At 37.0% G+C, this 19,156-nt stretch overlaps 1 long non-coding RNA gene across 2 annotated transcripts in view; it reads left to right on the forward strand.

Annotated features, from left to right (window-relative positions):
- Nucleotides 1–8,936, forward strand: part of LOC144304342 (uncharacterized) — a 110,127-nt gene extending 101,191 nt beyond the window's left edge. For both annotated transcript variants that reach the window (XR_013371242.1, XR_013371241.1), the window contains 6 exons: nt 1,255–1,466; nt 2,012–2,149; nt 3,237–3,412; nt 3,885–4,190; nt 7,319–7,365; nt 8,648–8,936. This is a non-coding gene — a long non-coding RNA (uncharacterized LOC144304342). The remainder of the gene's footprint in view (nt 1–1,254; nt 1,467–2,011; nt 2,150–3,236; nt 3,413–3,884; nt 4,191–7,318; nt 7,366–8,647) is intronic.
- The last annotated feature ends 10,220 nt before the right edge of the window (nt 8,937–19,156 follow it).

The raw sequence follows: 19,156 nt of genomic DNA on the forward strand, positions 1-19,156 counted from the left end.
ACCAACTGAGCCACCCAGGCATTCTGCCTTAAAGAGATTTTAGAAGAGTCTGAATCTTCATGCTCCTAGTAATTTATGTTATATATTTTTATTATTTTTTTAAAAAATTATTTATATATTCATGAGAGACATGGAGAGGCAGACACACAGGCAGAGGGAGAAGCAGGCTCCCTGTGGGGAGCCTGATGTGGGACTCAATCCCAGGACCCTGGGATCATGATCTGAGACGAAGGCAGATGCTCAACCACTGAGCCACCCAGGTGCCCCTATATATTTTAACTCTAAATAAATATTAACTTTTACCTTGATTTTGCATTTATAAATTTGTATTCTTTTTCTTTTTTAAGATTCTATTTATTTATTTGAGAGAACAGGGAGAGGAGCAGGGTGTGAGGGGCAAGCAGACTCCATGCTAAGTACAGAGTCCAACATGGGGCTCAATCCCAACTCTGAGATCATGACCTGAGCTGAAATCAAGAGTCACATGCTTAACTGACTGAGCCACCCAGGCACCCCTGTATTCTGTTTCTTAAAGAACCCAATTCCTCCCCTCATTGTATTAGCTTCAAACCTCACAAAATCAGGATCTTCCCAGTTTTCTGGAAATCTCAGTGAGATTGGATTTGACAGAAAGAATCTAACACATACAATTAGAGGAAATAAAGTAGTTTTTTGTTTGTTTTAATGGAAAGAATACAGAAAGAATAACTTCCTTCTCAGTGGAAAGCAGCTTTGCAGGCTTTCTCAGGGTCTTCATTTGGGACATAGCTTGCTGATGCATGGTGAAGACATGCCAGGCAGCAGACTATGCTACCCCAGAATATGTTGTCTCTTTACCATGAGGATTATTTTGAGGAACAGCATTCACGTCAAAAGCTCTGAAAACAGAGTAGAAGTTAGTATTTTATAAGGAAATTTACATTCACAAAGTGAATCTCCATTTGTGACAGTGTCTCCTTCTCTGTACCAGGAAGAGAAGGATGACTAAATCACATAAAAATCTTATAATAGACACCAACTTAAATTTGCATGACAAACTTTACTCTTATGTACCAGTTGCTTTTCCTGGTAACCTCTCTATTGCTGCCTTACCCAATACCTTTTTTCTATCGTCTTTAGTTGGAGATGGTATTTAGTTGGAGTTCTAAGCCACCTTGGCTAGTTACTCATTCTTCCAGGGTATCTCCCATGTATACATGAGATACACATGTTAATAAATTTCTGTTTGTTTTCCTTTTGTTATTTGTATTACAGGAGTCTCAGCCAATTTCAGCAGGGAAGAAGGAATAATCTTTCTTCTTCCTCTGAGAAGACTACTTTGCCATTTTCAGTCCCAATTCATTGTTTCCAGCAACTCTAAAGTGTCTGCCTGTTAGCCAGGTTCAAGTACAGAGAAAAACCTGGGGCATAGCTGAGAGCTCCTTCTGGACCTTGGGGACTGGGAAGTCCATTCTCAGGTATCCCAGGTATTTGACCAGAACTAGATGTCCCTGAAAGCCTGTGTCCTCAATTCACTCCTATGTGGTTTGAATTCTGAGACTGGTCTGAGGACCATAGTAAAAAAAATCCCTACATTTTTTTTTCAGGCATAATAAGATTTTTATGTGGGAGCATGAAGCTTTTTAATGAGAGCAGAAAAGGTGTTATTTTAAACTGTAGACTGAATGGCAACCTGCCTTCTTATCTATGATCTCTTATCCTTTTCAAATCCCTGCTAAATTGTTTATGACATGAGGGAGATATTGGGAGTCCATGAACTTTGGAGGAGGTTTGCCTTTCCAGCAGAATTGAGGCAAGGGTGACTAATTTTCCAGAACAGATACCTAGCAAATGGGTGACTTAATTCACTTCCCAACCCAGAACAGAATTATTATTCTAATATAATTGTCCCTGGGGAAGGTCTGATAATCTCAGAAATGCTGGCAGCTTTAGGGAGGCATTCGTATCATTGAGTTAAACTGATGCCATTTCATTGGGTTATATGAGAACTCATTCTACTATTCTTTCACAGCCAAGTTATCATGAAGATCAATTTCCTATCTCAAGAGAGACTTCAGTTTGCCTGTTTGGCTTCCCACTGGAAAAGAATTTTCTGTTTTAACTGAATTATTTGAAATCCATTTCTGGATTGGCCCACACAGTTTCTGAGGTAACCATGTGCCCTGAAACAAGGAGGCAAAGAAACAGCAGGGAGTTTTTAAGGAGCTCAGGAACACTAAACCATAAAAAGAGAGAGATGCAACTAAAACAAAATAGTAGTAACAGAAGCACACTATGCTAAAGGAATGAAAATTCTAAAGGAGATAAGGTGACGGAGAGAAGACCAAAAGAACTTCCCAAAATCAAAAAAACATAATGTATTCACTTCACTTCCAGAAAACCACACTCTCTTGTTTATCCTTTTACCTCATTAACTCTTTCTTTCTTCCTTCCTTCCTTTTTTTCTTTCCTCCTTCTTCTTTCTTTTTAGCCTCTTTTGATGGATTCCTCTCTTCATTCAGAGTTCAAACCTTTGTCTTGTTTATCTAAATTAACTCCACTCTGACTCATCTGCATGCCTTCTAATCCAAATTTATATCCTCAGCTTAAACCTCTCTCTTGAATTCCAGATTTATTGTGAACATTGCTACTATAAACATTGGGGGGCAGGTGTCTTGGCCTTTCACAGCATCTGTATCTTTGGGGTAAGTCCCCAGTAGTGCAAATGCTGGGTTGTAGGATAGCTCCATTTTTAATTCTTTGAGGAACCTCCACAGAGTTTTCCAGAGTGGCTGCACCAGTTCACATTCCCACCAAAAGTGCAAGAGGGTTCTCCTTTCTCCACATCCTCTCCAACATTTGTTGTTTCCTGTCTTGTTAATTTTTACCATTCTCACTGGTGTGAGGTAGTATCACATTGTGGTTTTGATTTGTATTTCCCTGATGGCAAGTGATGCAGAACATTTTCTCATGTGCTTTTGGCCATGTGTATGTCTTCTTTGGTGAAATTTCTGTTCATGTCTTGTCAGTTTCGTGATTGGATTGTTTGTTTCTTTGTTGTTGAGTTTAAGAAGTTCTTCATAGATCTTGGATACTAGCTCTTTATCTGATATGTCATTTGCAAATATCTTCTCTCATTCTCCCAAGGCTGTCTTTTAGTTTTGTTGACTGTTTCTTTTGCTGTGCCAAAGCTTGTTTATCTTGATCAAGTCCCAATAGTTCGTTTTTGCTTCTGTTTCCCTTGCCTTCCACAATAGCCAAACTGTGGAAGGAGCTTCAGTGTCCAATGAAAGATGAATGGATAAAGAAGATCTTGTCCATGTATACAATGGAATATTACTCAGCCATTAGAAATGACGAATACCCACCATTTGCTTTGACATGGATGCAACTGGAGGGTATCATGCTGAGTGAAGTAACTCAATCAGAGAAGGTCAATCATTATATGGTTTCACTCATACGGGGAATATAAGAAATAGTGAAAGGGATTATAGGGGAAAGGAGAGAAAATGAGTGGGAAAAATCAGAGAGGGTGACAAAACATGAGAGACTCCTAACTGGGAAATGAACAAGGGGTAGGGAAGGGGAGGTGGGCGGGGGGATGGGGTGACTGGGTGATGGGCACTGAGGGGAGCACTTGACAGGATGAGCACTGGGTGTTATATGTTGGCAAATTGAACTTCAATAAAAAAATATAAAAATTAAAAAAAAGAATTTCAGGTTTATTTATCTGTAGATATGTAAGTAAGCAGAAATATTCTATAGGCAGAATATTGGTTGCCTAAAGATGTTCATGCTTTAATCTGCAAACCTGTGAATATCTTGGCTTACATAGCAACAGGGAGTTTGTGAATATGATTAAGGTTAAGGACCTTAAGATGAGGAGAGTATCCTGAATTTTCTAGGTGGGCCCAATATAACCACATGAGTCCTTAAAAGTTGAAGAGGAAGGCAAAGAAAGTGAGTCAGAGACATGGGGAGAAAGAAGAGAGAGAAATGATTTGAAGAGTGAGAAGAATTCAACTTACCCTTGCTGACTTTGAAGATGGAGGAAGGGAGAACTACTAAGGAATGTGAATGGCCTCTAGAAACTGGGATTGACCCTCCAATGACAACCAGCGGCAAACAGGGATCTCAGTCCTGCAACTGCAAGGAACTGAATTCTGCCAAGAACAGATTAGCAAGAAACTGATTCTTGCCATGAGCCCATGGTAAGAAATGCACCCCTGCCAATACCTTGATGTTAGACCAATAAGACCCATGTTGAACTTCTCAACCACAGAATTGTAATATAATAAATGTTTAAAATGACTGAGTTTATGATAATTTGATACAACAGAAATAGAAAAGTAACATTAATATTCAACTGCCAACCTGATGTCTCCATTTAGATATTTAATAGATATTTTAAAGTCAGCATATACAAAATTGAATTCTTGTTCTTCCTCCAAATACCTGCAGACTTCTACATCTCAGTTAATGATAACTTCATTTTTCTAATTGTTCAGGCCCAAAACCTTGGAGTCATGCTTGATTCCTCTCTTTCTCTGGTATATTCCATTGTTTGTCTGCCAGGGATTTGTGTGAGTTCTACAGAATATATTCATGTCTCCCTCTCACCAATATCAATTCCCTGGTCCCAGCTATCATCATTTTTCACTTAAATTTCTGGAATACCCTTCCTGTGAGTCTCCCTCTTTAATACTTGACTCCTGGAGTTTCTTTTCAGCAGAGTAGACAGAGTGAGCCCATTTAAAAGACTTGTCATGTTATATGACTCCTCTGCTCAAAATCCTCAATATCTCTCCATTTCACTGAGAATAGAAACTATTTGAGGGAACTGTAAGGTCTTATATGATCTATTCCACTCTTCCTCATTATTTCTGACCTTATTTCCTATTACACTGCCCATCACTCACTGTGCTCCAGCCATACTGGTACCCAAAGCAGATATTCTTCCACTTTAAGGTCAAGTCAGTTCACTTGTTCTTTCTGCCTCTCCCCAGTTATCAGTATATCCTACTCTCTACCTCCTTCATGTCATCACCCAAATCTCATTTTCTCACTGAGGCCTACTCCATCTATTAATACAGACATCTTGTTCCTACCTTCCTGAATTTTTATTTTTATTATTTATTTATTTATTAAAGATTTTATTTATTTATTTGTGAGAGACACAGAGAGAGAAGCAGAGACACAGGCAGAGGGAGAAGCAGGCTCCATGCAGGGAACTCGATGTGGGACTTGATCCTGGGACTCCAGGATCAGGCCCTGGGCCAAAGGCGGCGCTAAACTGCTGAGCCACCCAGGGATCCCCCCTTCCTGAATTTTTAATGTTCCTTACCCTACTTCATTTTTTTCTTCTCTTCTATAGTATTTATTATTTTCTAAAATGTTATATAATTAATTATTATGTTTATTGTTAATATCTATATTTCCACACTAAATTTTAAGTTTTGTATAGGTAGGGATAGTTATCTGTTTTATCCATTCATAGGCTCCAAGAGCCTAGACCAGTGCCGAGGACACTATAGATGCTCCATAGCTGTTGTTTGAATGACTATGTAATTAAAAAAACAAGAACAAATGAAATGAAAAGAGAGCGGATCTTGCTGAGTTAGTTTAATAATCTGTAAAATCAAATTGATGTACAATCACACAGTATGGAATAAAAACATCATAAATGGGAGTCATGACTTAAAAGATAAGGAGATAAGGCAGCCAGATCCAGGAGCTTAATATGCAAATCATAGTCAATTTAAAAAGAGAAAAAGAACAGGTAGAGGAGAAGCAATAACTCATAAAGCAACAGGAAGAAAAAAATTCTGCGCTGAAAAGTTTTATATTTTTAAATCAAATGAACTTAACAAGCATTTTTATCTTCTGAGGGAATTTGACAGACCAATTAGCCAAAGATTAAGGAAACATATTTGGGGAGGAAGAAGTTTTTCTCTACTCTCTTTTGGTTCCTGGCTGAGTCTGAAAATGAAACTGACAAACAGTAACAAGAAAAGTATACACATATATTTAATGTAAATTTTATGTGACAAAGGAGCCTTCATAAGGAAACTAAGGCCTAAAGAAACAGATCTGGGTATTTTTATGCGAGGTTTGATGGAAAGTGGGTGGTAATAGAGGATATGATAGGTTAAGGAAGGTGAGCAAGTATGATCAATTGGTGGAACTTAGCAAAGCCTGTTTGGATACTTTTCAGGGTTCCTTTGTTTCTGGAGATAAGGACATTGTTTTCCTCCAAATATAGAGAGGGCATCTCTCATATGAAGGCTTAATGACCTATTTCAGAGCAGAAGGGTGGGTGATTTGGGAGAGAAGTTTAGGGTGAGGTTCCTGCTTGTTTCTGCTCTTTTCTCCAATTCCTTCAGTTTAAAATATTCAATATGCCAACATGCCATATTTTAATCCTATCACATATAAAGATTTGAATACTATAATTAACAAACTGATCACTCACATCCATGTGTATTTCTATGCATGGTAGACAGAGAATACATGATCTTTTTTTCCTTATAGTTTTGGGACACTTAGAAAAGCTACTTATGTCCTTGAGAAATAGTAGGAAACTTTAATAAGGTGTTGGTAGGGTGGGATGGGGGTGAAGTGGAGGCAATAAATCTAGGAATCTAGTCCCCTGACTTGGATCTCTCACTTTTGCTCACTAGCTATGTAGACCCCACCTCTCTAAGCCTACTTGACATACTGCTGTATATAACATATATTACTTGAGTAAATGCTAGTGCAAGATCTAGCACAATGCCTGACAAGTTTTTGTCACTTAGCAAATAGTAATTGTTATTATTAATATCTGAGAATCGGGATAGTAGGGAAGCTAGACAATGTGCACGGAGATCAAATATTGATGCCTTTCTGGATCTCTCTCCATCCCTTTTATTGACATAGCCTTGAGAATATTTCTTACAGAGAGTCTAGAAGGCAGTAATGAAAGTAAGTAAACAAGACCGAAGAAAGAATATCTGAACTCTTTACATTGGTTAAGAAGCATCACTGATGAGACAAACTTTAAAATTAATAAGCACTCTTGGATAGCATACATTTAAAAATTATTTAGTACTGACACTTCAGAATGTTTTATAATGTATTAATTCGACATTATTGCCACATTATGGCATTAGAAGGTTTCATATTCTTCACTACCAGCTAACAGTCAGGAGATGATTTGGATAATGGGAAAACTCAGATTGCAACTATCTTTGAGGGTATTAAACATCCTTAGTTAAAGCACTTGAAGCTGTATTAAATTGTTTCATAATTATTTAATGGCTCTAATCTGCCTTTTTTTTTTTTTTTGGCTGTATTTTAGTGCAACTGACAAAAGTGGATGCTTGCTAATTAGCACAAGGACAAAAGGTAAGCTACGTGAACAAGTCAGAAGATTTCAAGGACTGTAGCAACAGTCATACTTTCCTCACGCTCCTAAGTTGTGAATCATCCAGCACAGTCTGTTCATCTTGAGGAATGTATGCAAAGCAGGGCAGGGTGTGGGAGTTCATTGTTTTGCTCACTTTGATATACCCAGTACCAAGCACCGGACAGAGCACATTGTGGGCATTTCAGTGAAATATCTGCTAGCAGAATGAAATGAATAAATGCAAGAATGATGTATAGGCAAATCCTAATGGCAAAGAGCCTAAGGTCATGCCAGGAAACACTGAACCCCTATCCACCCCTTCTCCCTCTCCTACCCTTTCCCTCTTTGCCCATCGCCAGGGGTTGAATTTCCCACTCCGTTTTTTTTTTTTTCTTTTTTTTTCCTTTTTCTTTTTCTTTTCTTTTCTTTTTTTTTCTTTCCCACTCCTTTAATCTCCACTCTACCAGCTGGGTTTCAGAAACCTGCTTAATGACTTCTGTGATGCAAATTGTCTGTCTTCTTGACACAGGCTTTCTTTTTTACTAATCTTTCACTCTAGACCTTATCCCTATTTTGTGCTGCTTGAGCTCCCAGATATAGAAGGAACCATCAGCATCTCAGAGACATCAAGATATTAACCCAAGGTGGAGAATTATACAGGGATTTCTATGTTTCCTGCAAGGGTCATTTAGAAAGATGTGCTTGAGCAGCCTGTCTTTATAAAAAAAATTGAGAAGCTACTTTCCTTGCCTTACTAAAAAAAATCACAACACTGTCGCGCATAGTATCTGTTTCTGTAGCTGCCCCAACAGGACAAATAAATCAAAATTCTCACGAGAAAACTTACTGATGCAAGCTATTCAGAATTCCTCAGTATTGCTAAGAAATGTTTTTTCCTAATATTCAGGCAGAGAAAAATAATCTATGAAGGGATATTCCATTTTACATGATACTCATTTTATATAAAATAGTATCCAGTCATACAAGTTGCTTTGTGCAGTTATCTGTTAAGGATGAACCTGTTGGGGAATGAAGGAGCAGTTTTGCAAACTGTCAGGCAAGTCTGCTATTATTTGAGACACTTCTCCTTCTAACCAGCTTGGTTTAATCCTGATCTCACAAAGCAGCTGTCTTTCCTAAGCTTCACCTACTTTGATTTGCCAAATGCCCTTCTTAATCATCTGGTGCTACCAGATGTCAGAATCCCCTGCTGCTAGTGACAGTCTTTTGCTTGGGGTAAATATAGCTCGTGTTGACTCAGTTGGCTTGTTCTCTGCACAGCTGGATGAGAAGCAGAGGGGCTTGGGAAAGAGGCTGAACACATACTGTGGAGTCCTGAGAGACTTGGTCACAGCTGGAAGATCAAGTGCCTGGAAGAGCCCATATAACCACACAGCTTGCATCTGATGCAAAGTCTCTGGGAAGGAGAATCCTTTCCTCCATTTACAGATATACTTTGTCTATTCCTGCAATGTGATATGGAAGGCTTGTATTTACCTTCTGTGTCTCTTCATTATAAATCACTGCTATGGAAAATGTTAATAATAAACTCTTACAAGGTTTGCCTGGATTATTAACTATTCCAATGTTTTCAGCATGTGGTTATTGGATAATCTACATCAGCATCATCTGTGAAAAATATGGATTTCTGAGCTTCCCCCAGATTACCCAAATCAGAATCCAAGTCCTGAGAACTTACATTTTTTTTTTGAGAACTTACATTTTAAATAAACTTTCTAGATAGTTGTTATGCACACTAAATCTGAAATGCAGGCTTAAATTAATTTCCATGAAATTAGGGTTCACATCTATTTTGTTCCCTAAGCTGTTCAGCATATAACTCAATACCTAGCAGGCCATAGTGGTTTTTTTTTTTTTTTTAAATAAAATATCCAACTAGATCCCAAATATCTACTTCATCTTGATTTTGATGATCCTTCTAAATAATGGAAAGAAAAATATACTACATTTTGTAAAGCAAGAAACAGATAATCTTGTTTTGTAGATGTATTTTCAACTTTTGCAAAGTTACTGCTAAGACTGGTTTATCTTACTTTCCAAAGAGCCTTCTTGTATTTTTCCATTTACATCACTGGATAACTCTATAGTCACCATGGCTTTGCTGTTATAATGCTCTAAATGGAGAATACATTTGTGTTGTGTGTCTTCTGAGTTACTGAGAAACCAAAGACACAGATCCCTAAAGTGAGAGATGCCTACTGCCCACCCTACGGAGCTAGGCTCAGGTTGCTGTCATAAAGGGGCATGTGTATAGTAAAGGTTCTGCTGGAAGAATTAAAAGAATAAGTTGAGATTTTCAAATAGGTACCTCAGAATTCAATAAGTCCTTTAGGACTGTGTTTTCCAGAAAAAAAAAAAAAAAAAAAAAGTTGAGGGGGAGGAATGTATTCTCAAGAAGAAATCCTTTTGTCATGTTTCTAACCATAATTAGCTGACTTTCTCCAAGAAAAGTTATGCATTTAATTTTATTTCTAGATTTGCGGTCTATGCAATTTATTTATAGTTACCTTGTTCTTCAGGTCTAAAAGATGTAAAATATAATAGAAGTGGCAATGGCAAAATCCCATAGACAATGCTAGGTGAACATAGGGGCGTGTGGGCATTCCTGGCTAGAGATTAATTTGGCACTAGTTTGAAATAGTATTCTTGAAAATGTTTTAAGTCACTGTAATTAATTGAACTCTTACTTGTGCCAGACTCTGTTGTACATATTTTATGCATAGTAATTCACTTAACCCTCTCAACATATCTATGCAGAATGTTCTGCTCTTTTCAGATAAGAGAGTAAAGGCAATGAAGGCTCAGCACCATTTCCTTCTACGTAGCCATGTGGCCCTGCAGGGCAGGGATGCCTCTGGTGGTGCTCCCAGTTTGCTCCAGCAAAGCGCAGAGAAGTCCCCTGGGAGGCGGGAACCAAAATGAAACCCTGAAGCTCTTTTGCCCCACCCTACCTCTAAAATCGTATTATTTCAGCATGCTCTTTTTTGGGAGGAGGACCGGGTTCCTTCACCAATTATCCCATGGGGCTTTCTGAAGCATTCCTTTTATTATATCTACTCCTCCATCTTGAGATAGATATGGTAAACACCATCTTCATTTTCTAAACTTGCCAATGATGCTTTCAGGAGCCTTATACAGTAGTCTCCCATGCTGAACTACAAAGCTGCCCAGATCCCAGGAAAAAAACATCTAAATCTAATAGCTCTTAAGAGTCAAGCCAAACTGGAGACATTTTGATGTCAAACCCTAGTCCTAATGGATCCCGAGGAATGCCTATTTCAGCTTCTCTGCCACTCCCATTCCTGCCTCCTGAAAGGACAGAAATCCTGATTGAATTAGCTGATGTAGCTGTAAACCATTAACATGCTATTATTGTTATCTTTCCTAATTAGCCTATTTCATTAGGGGTTCATTAATTATGAACTAGAATCTCTAAAAGTTGACAATCTAAGAAAATATACCTCAAGGAGAATATGACCAAGCAAAGAATAGCTTCCGCTAGCCCCACTACCCACCCCCCAAATCCAAGGTTCTGAGGTCTACTGATTACAAAATGTGCAACTGACAAACATTTTGCTTGCAATATAATAGACTTGAGGGAATCTCAAGTAGCTTAAACATGATTTTTGAGCTGTTATATGCATCATTGGCTTTTCTCAACCTCCCTGAGATTTATCTGGAAAAAAAAAAAAGATATCTTACTAAGGAGGATGTTTGGTTTTCTGGGAACACATAGGTTTAGACAACTATAGAACTTCATTGAGATACCAAACATTTAGAGTCTCAATCTGGTAATTTGACTCTCCTAGCAGGATCTACTTACCATACAGATTTTTCATTGTAATAACCATGTGTATTTGAAAAGTAGTAAGCAGTTACTTCTCACTTGGATACTGAGTCTAGTTTCTTGGGAACCCGAGGTAGTATCCAGTAATATTAGACTTGTAATTGCGTTGAGTACCATTACAGAAATTTAGACCTACTTTATACTGAAAATTGATTTTTAAATAGCCAGGGGCTTGGTAGTAGAGACTCTCAAGAATTGTGATGTGGCATGCTTTAACGGATACTAAGTACCCATTGTATATTAAGCATTGTGTAATTTGCTGTGGTTGCTATGCTAAATTGACTTATTTATAGTCTAGTCTCAGCTCCTAAGGAGCTCATGTCTAGCAAAAGAAACAGACTCATACAAATAAAGAATTTGAGAGGAGAGCAAGGAAAGCCTCACAGAGGAAGTGGCAGTTAATTAGGGTTTTGAAGAATGAATTTGCATTTCTTTCAAAGGAAGGAGAAGGGATAAGAACATTCCAGGAAGAGGAACAGCCTGTGTCAATCATGGTAATGTGGTAGAGGAGTCCTATGGAACGAAGGCCAGCCGATAGGGGGGTGGGGGGAGGCGGGAAACAGTTACTGGATGGATGTCGAGGTGGGGGGTGGGGGCAGTCTAGAAAAGGAGACTTGAAGGGTCTTGTATAACCTCCTGAGTTCAGACCTGATGTATAAGCAATGGGGAAACACTGAAGGTTTTTAATCAGTAGACTGACATGATCACATCAAGGTTTTAGAAAGATTCCTCAATTGGCAATGGGGAACAGGAATTCTGATGGTTATACTGGAGACAAGGTGAGCATTTAAGGGATTACTGGAATAGCTTAGATGAACGATGAAGTAACAAAAGTTACTTATCAGAAGTAAAGTTTGCATAATGAAAATGGAAGGAAAGGAAAAATTCGATAGACATTTAATTCCAGTCTCTTACATCAGTGGGCTTTCAAGTTTTTTTTTCTCTTAAAACACTTTTATTTTCCACCTCCCTGAGAAAATTAATCTGAAATACTTCTATAAATTTTATTTTGTTAATAAGTGGTAATACATAAGCTCACATATGCATTTACTTATAAGCTCAATTACCAAAATATAGCTCATTTATTAAGACACATTTGCTAGTAGAATCTATGGTTACAGATGAGAACTGCTACACTTTATCAGAATCAACACACAATTTACTTAATACATTTTTCGTTTCATATAATGGAGTCATAAAAATAAGTAGTTGTAAAAGGGTAAATGATCACTGTTACAAACAACAAACCACTTTAAAATATCAGATACTTCTTCATCAAACTGACATGGAAGCTTGAAAGAACAATATTTGGGCATAGTTGTGTTAAAGTAATATTTAATAATGCTTCTATTCCCTATAATAAATGTGAAAGTCTGAAAAGGAGCACCTAAAAAAAATTTTTTTTTTAAACCAAACACACTTCCATTTATGCCAGGAATTTAAGCAGAGACCTGAAGTGGAACCAATTGACTCACACAGTAGTAAATACAAAGTAAAGCAATGATCTTGGCTTGAGCTCTGTGGTTCAGGGGTCTGGCCGAGTGTCCCACATAAACTCAGTCGCTGCAAACAATGGTTTTCGGGCTGTCCTTTGTAGCCTGGTTGAATCACGCTGGGGGAATGGAGAAAGTGAGCACCACTTCTTACCATGTTCTCCCTCCGCCTGCTGGTCTCCCTCGGCCCCTGTGTCGGACGCCGCAGGGATCACTCACCACCAATCAGCCCAGGGCAGACCCGACGATGGCGGGGGAAGTATTAAATTACTGATGACATTATATTATTGTAATGTGATATATTATCATTCACTTATTTTGCGACTGATGTATATATATATATATATATTTTGCTAGGAGAAGTACATTTCCAAAGCCAGTATTTCTAAATCTTGCCAGCATATGGTTGAGAATATCACACATATGCTTTAGTAATAAACTCTCTTGTATAGCTTTACGTGAGCAGATCTGGGCAGGTCTGATTTCCAGGAAAGTGTGTGTGTGTGTGTGTGTGTGTGTGTGTGTGTGTGTTACACGCATAGGTATAGCAGGAGCACCACAAAACTAATTTTAACTACCAATTTATCTTAGTGTGTTTGTTATCACCAATACATTAAGTTGTGGTTATGGTATATTGAGTTATAGAAAAATATACCAAACATGGAATTTGGCTTAAACATTTCCCCTGAACACCATCCAAAAACTATGGCCTGGATTATTCTGTCTTATAATTAGCCAAATCATGTTGGCCATGATAACATCTGGAATATCTTTAGTTTCTTCTGTTTTGGGTTATATTATTACCTAATTTTTTTTTTTACTTTATAAATAATTTTTGTAGAAAATTTGTATAGGGTTTAAATGCATTTGTGTGGCTTTAAGTGCATTTGTATATGAAATTCCTACTTATGCTAGCTGAGGAAGAAGAAAAGTACTTACATTTTTGTAGAATGCAGATACTTCAAGGACCTATAATGGGAAGTCAGTACTCAATAGACAAACTTCATCGAGAAAAACATCATTGGATATCCTCCATGTTGGTGGTTCCCCATCTTGGCCGACCACTGCATGATGCAAGAAAACTTTTTAAAAAATCTTAATACCCTGATACCTGAATTCTTCCCCAGAGATTCTGATTTAATTGGTATGGGATAAGATCTAGGGGGCAGCATTTTTTAAAAAGTGCCCATGAGGATTCTAACATGAGGCTAGCTAATATTGGAAATCCCAGTTCTATCTGACAGATCTTATTTTGGATACCAAAGGAACAAGAATTACAATGTCTTCAATGGGTGAGGAAATAGAGAATAATTCAAGACAACTACCAAATTTTCTTTTGTATTACAATTTTATGATTCCCCTGTGACAATGCTGTTGACATAAAAAAAAACCTACAACCATTCCCAAAATCACATGTGAAAGTATTATGAATGAAAAGTTCTTTTGTCAGCAGATTATAAAGCATCTTAACTGTGAATCTAACCTTTTAAAATATTCTTCCAACCAAAAAAAAAGAGCTCAACATATTGAATAAAGTGCCAAAAAATACAAAAGAGAGATATAATGTATAAAATATGATATTGAATTAAAAATGAGTAATTACATCTGACATTGGGTTGATGTTGATAGACTTGTAGTAATTAGAATGTTGGAGAAGCACAGAGAGGCTTTTGGTGGGTTCCTGGAGGTGATGATGGTTGAGCTGGAAGTAGAGCTCTCTCAGGTGGGAGAAAATGGTGTGAATAAAAGTACAAATCCATGAAATAGAGGAGGTTATCCTGTGCTTTTGACAGTGGACAAAAACTACCTAAGCACTGTAGAGGTCATCTGACCCATTTTCCCTGACCTGTAGCACAATTTCCCAGACTGGATCTATGATCTCCTTTTTTTGTGGGAGGAAGCCTGTGTATATTGTGAGGCCTAGGTCTTAGGAATAAATTTTGTCTGCTCAAAAGGAGCATTAACTCTTTCAGATAATAATGCTTGAATAGATGTAATTTTATAAATGGAATTTATATAGCTTGAAAAGTTCATGCGTTTCCCCTACTGAGCATCTTAGTCACTTCTCAAGAGCAGGACAAGAGCCATTACCTTGTCAGAGTAAAACATAAAGCAAAGAACTCTTTTTCCCCCATGAGGTCTAATAGAGCAAATCACCTACATGGAAAGACATTATTTTTGCCTGAAAGATAGGAGCACATGGTGAGTCATAAATCAATAAAAACATAACCATAAGCTATTTAGTGATTCATCTGTGACTTATTTCTAAAATAAGCCTCAAGCAGATGAGCATTTTACTTATATCCTCAGCTACTGCTCTGAGATGCGCTCATAAAGTTCTAGGGTCAAACTATACCTTTGACTGCTAGAATAAAATCCCCACTGACACAAAACCTCAGGAAATCTGTGGTTTGCAGAAGGGTAACCATTCATATTTCTTTGTTTCCCCTTGAAAAAGCCTTTAGATTTTCTTTTCTCTGTAACTAAATGAAATCAAATCTTACTTTTCATACTTCATGATTTTTGAAAAGAAGTTTGCTAAATGTGGCAAACTTTTCCAAAAATTGCCAAAGCAATATGCCCAGGACCAGATGTTCTAGCAGTTTGCCATTATCCCATCAAGAAGTGGTCTGTTTCCCTTCCCTTTGAAACTTGACAGCCCTCTGTGACTACCCAGGTGAAGAGAATGTGGCACAAGAGACTCAGTGTGTCTACTTCTCTTCTCCCTGGGACTTGGCTTGAGTGGATCTTTGTAACTGCCCCAATGGATGCAATGTGGTAGAAGTGAGGCTTCAGAGGCTCAGTCATAAAAAGTGATACAGCTTCTCCCTGGCTCTGTCTTTCTCTCAGGATACTTGCCCAAAGAATCTAGCCACCATGTTGGGAGGAAGCTCAGGCCACATGGAAAGGCCATTTGTAGATGCTCTGGTACGAATCACTGAATTCTACTCCTGAAACCAATATTGTACTATATGTTAGCTAAGTAGAATTTAAATAAAAATTTGAAAAAAAAGAAAAAAAAAAGATGTTCTAGTAGACAGTTCCAGCTAAGGTTTCAGTCAACAGCCTGCACTGACTGACAAACATAAGAGTGACCAAATTTTTAGATGACTTTTGATCCCAGCCTTGGAGCCATTCTGGTTGAAGCTGAGTAGAGTAGAGTCAAGATGACACCACCGAGACTTGCCCAAATTGCTTATTTAGGAACAAAATAAGTCATTTTAAGTTGCTAATTTTTGGGGGTTTTATACAGTAATAGATAATCGGAACACAAAACAATAATAATGAATAAGCTGATTTTTTTCATTTGGAAAGTATTTTCAAGATTTAATCAATGCCACTTGGATTCATTAAAAAGTCTTATTAATTATTAATCTACTATAAAATAGCAGAAAGCAGATTCATGAACTACTATACAATGGAGGTAGAACAGTTGTTTTAAAATTATGTTTTATATTTATATTTATTTTTTATAAAACATATTTAGAAGTATGTTTTACAATTACCTTCACCTCCAACCATCCATCCTCCTCCATCACCTAAGTTAGTTTCGAATTATAAGTCTGGCATTTAATAGTCAACTTACTTAGGGAAGACTGGGACTCAGAAATTTAAGTAAGAATACACAAACCTCTACCTGATTTATCTCAAACATCCTATTATTAATATGTAATGAATATATCAGTCTCAAGAAAAGCTACTTCTTGCCTTCCAAGAATCTTCTCTTTCATCTCATAGTGGACAGATGCAGGTCCATCAGGTACAATTTTTTCAGTGACCTTATCCCTGGAGCAATGATATACTATATTTTTAGTATCTATCTCTATGATCTCTGTATCTTTCTCTCAGTTGGTTTTAAACCCGGGAATAGAAAGGAAGGGTGTTATTTTGTGACTTCCTAAATCTTGGGAGCTAAAAATCGTACAAGGCACTAAAATTTTAATTTAAAAGCAATTGAACACTTTATGAAAGGTATGCTGTTAAATTTAGATATTTATTTCTTTGCTGTCTTGATCTTTAGTATAATTAAACTTTTATTATTTCCTCCTTATATGTATGGCTGACTAAGCCATTAGCAACTTTAATAAAGTGTTCTATTTTTGCAAAAGGATGTTTTCCTAACATGTGCTATATCCATGCCCAATGAGTATTTGGTAGCCACCCAAATTGGAAGCCAATTTTCATAATGGTAATTAATGACAACAGTGCCATCCCTATCACATTCAACCCTATGTCTCAATTAATATTCCCAACATATGGTGGGCTAATGAATCACTTGTATCTATTATAGGATGCATCTGTTCAAACCAATGGTCTTCACTAGGAGGGTGTATCTGATTCACTTTTGGAGCTTTATGAAATGCATGGAAGCATCCTTCCCTTCTGTAGCACAAGATACCTTATGGTCAGGGTAATTTCTAATAGTTCAGAAAACAGACTGACAGATTCTGAATTTATCTTTTTATTTTTTTTTAATGCTTGATTTCTGAATCTTTCAACCTTGTGTTATTTATTATTTTATTCTAACTTATTTCTATTTTCAAATATACATCAGATTGGTCTTTTGTTTGTAAGGGTTTTGATATTACTTAATGGCTAGTAGCATGGAATTTTATGCTATCAGTGAAATGTGGATTAAGGACTCTCCTGCCTCTGTGTGAATTGTAATTAGTCTTAAGCCCCAATTTCCCTTATCTATGAAACAGAAACAGTAGGAGTACCTTTCTCATAGGAATACTGTGAGGATTAAAAGACAAAAAGAGATGATGTATATAAAATGCTTGGCAAAATATGTGAGCAATAGTTAGCATTCAATAATGCTATTGCTATTCATTGAATAGCAATATTCAATGCTTCGATAATGCATTCAATAAAATGCAAATTCACTATTGCATTCAATAATGCATTCAATAAAATGTTAGCTATTATTATTATTATCTTGTGTTAATTTCAAGACGAATTTTTTCTTCTGATCTTTGTCCAATCACTTGTTATTATTTCTTACTTTCTATGCTGTGGTCCAATCCTCAAAGGGCTTTCAATGACAATTATCCATTTACTTCAAGGGAATAAAGTCAGTACTCTATTAGCCTTAATTGGAATTAATTAACAGCCATGCCAACTGTATGATAATGGAAAATTTGTTGCATAATTCTTTGAGTAAATATTTTTGAGTTCCTGGTCGATTGATTAGAGTCTGTTAGATTCCTTTCCTTAGATTGTATCATTTACTTTAAAATATTTTACTATTTCATACTGGACTTCCCAATAATTCTGAATCATTTATGCATGTCTGTGTAAGAGACAATAAACTGATTTCATCCAATCTATAATTGACCATAGCATGGAAGATTTTAGTGCCAACTATTCCAATAATATCTATCGCAATATGAAATTTCACCCCTTTCTATCTTCCATGCTTTACTAAGAATTAGAGCAGCCAGATAAAATGCAAGATGCCCAGTTAAATTTAAATTTCAAACAAAAAATGAATAATTTCTTAGTCCAACTATGTCCCAACTATTGCAGGGAGTATATTCATTATTTATCTAAAATTCAAATTTAGCTGACATTGCTAAGTCTGGTATTCTTGCTAAGAAGGCAAGCAGAAAGGAGATTTAAAAACTGAAATAATAGTAATATATTTAGTATGATTGTTAAATTTAGAGATTACCAGGCTATGCTATTCATTATATATATAATGAGGGAGAGAGAGAGAGAGAAAATTCAACTTGACCAATCAGTTATTTGCCATGACCGAAGAAAAGGCTGCCTGTGCTCCTTCATTTTGTGGTTAGAGGAGACATAGCTCAATCTACAAATTCAAGACAAGAATGTTGTTGGCTGTCATGCTAGTCAGGCTTAATTGATGTAATATCAAAGGCCCAATTCAAACCTGCTGTCTTTCCAGGGGCCCTGAGCCCCACCCTGCTTTCCTACTTTCCTGTGTGTGTACAATTCCTCCATTGATTTCTCAGTCTTCATCTGGAGTTCCACCTGGGTAGAACCGGCAGGATCAGATTAACACATCAAACACAGAAATAGCCTCCTACATAGACTGGTCAGTAAAGGCTATGAGATCAGTACTTAACAGTGACTTTTGCCTATAATTTAGCTGTCAACTTCATTTCTGCGAGTTCAGACTTAATGACCATGTAACACAAACTTCAATTTTAGAAGAAATTAATTTGGCTTTGTGCCTGTTTCTGAAAATGGGAAAACAGAACTCCCTTTCTTTTTTTCTGCAGAGCACAATTTTGGCTTTCATTCTATAAATATCCAGTCATCTTTCTTACCATTAAGGTTTCTTTGTTTAGCTTCTAGTCTTGCCCAGTAAACCAGCGGAAGGGTAACTAACCCATGGACACTACATACTGAGCTGAGGATAAAGAATGTGAGGTGATCATCTACTGAGTTGTGACTAATTGG

This window comes from Canis aureus, chromosome 33 (assembly GCF_053574225.1).
Source record: "Canis aureus isolate CA01 chromosome 33, VMU_Caureus_v.1.0, whole genome shotgun sequence".
NCBI lineage: Eukaryota > Metazoa > Chordata > Mammalia > Carnivora > Canidae > Canis > Canis aureus.